We start from the raw sequence: 1,458 nt of genomic DNA, 5'->3' as shown, positions 1-1,458 counted from the left end.
TGTATGTTATCAACATTCTAAAGTTTATTGCTCATTATAATGAAACCAAGTATATACAAAATTAGAGACAATATCTTCATGATCTTTGCATCCATTGTTCTGTGCCATTGTTTTCAAGACTTACTTCATCAACCCTCACCCACTCTTCCCCACTCAGATGACATGGAAATAGACAATCCTAGGTTTGCAGGGGTCACCCCACTGACATCAGATGCCTTCAGCACTATTTTTATTGGCAATTACCAGTCAATGGGCACATATCTCTTGCTACAGATGATGTTGAGCAAGTCTGAGGTGCAGGATGCTCTCTGGAGCACAGGCTTGGATGTTTCTATCTTTATCACTTACCAATTAACATAATTTCTCTGAGCCTCGCTTTCCTCGCCAATGAAATGGGTAGAACAGTACATGCTTCCCATGGTTTCTATGAGACTTCAACACATGAAAGTATGTTTTTAGTTTTGCAAAGTCACCAAAGTGTACTGTTGGTGCACCTAAGCATGTCAGATGGGCCAAATTTGATTGTGACAGGGTTTACAACCCCAATCTATTTTTTTTTTCTCTTGTGGTTGAAGGAAATGTAGTATCTTATCTAGGAACTAGGAACAAGAAGAGAAAGCTATATTTCTATGATTAATTCCATCTGCCCTGTGTCATCTGGGCTGATCGGAATGGAATCTTTTTTCTTTCTTTCCAATCTCAGGCTATTGGGAAGTCTTGGCATCTCCAGTAATGGCAGGTATGGCTTGGCACTGACCCTGGGCCTCTTCCTTAGCCAGGCACAGGGGCACAGGTGTCCATCTCTTCTTTTTCCTAGCCTTTCTTAGTCTGAAACTCTACTGAAACCTGTCCACCATGGGTGACCTTGTTGGTATTTAAAATATCAGTGGCATAGCTTCCAATAACACAGCCACACACAATTCACCACAGAATGACAAAAAATCAGGCTGTGGTCTCTCACAATAGAGCTCTGAAATCTGCATATAATAAGGTTCTTTTTTTGTTTTCACTTTTTCTCTTTTAATTGTATCAATATATATATACAACAAAACATTTGTCATTTCAACCATTTTTTTTAGTTTTAAAATGTCCACTTTATTCCATGTAACACTTGGCCAGGTGTCATTTACAACTGCGAAAGAGATGGCCCACAAGACTGATCTATAGTAAAACACTAAGAAATGTCCCAATTTTATACATTCCCAGTACCCCTAGACAAGTGTATCACAATGCATTAAGGTGGGTATCACTGCTACATTTTACAGATGATAAATGGGAACTATCAATGAACTTCAGAAAGTCATAAATTCACCTGTCCCTTAAAATATGGGTATACAATTGTTACAACGCCATTGTAAATGGTTTCTAAAATGTAATTTTATTTTAGGTTTCTCTGCTGTTACATAGGGTATAACATTTTCACAAGGCTTTTTTGGGACTACGGTCGATGATTAGCAA

This window comes from Chrysochloris asiatica, unplaced genomic scaffold (assembly GCF_000296735.1).
Source record: "Chrysochloris asiatica unplaced genomic scaffold, ChrAsi1.0 scaffold00097, whole genome shotgun sequence".
In the NCBI taxonomy this organism is placed as follows: Eukaryota; Metazoa; Chordata; class Mammalia; order Afrosoricida; family Chrysochloridae; genus Chrysochloris; species Chrysochloris asiatica.
This window is presented reverse-complemented; position numbering follows the sequence as displayed.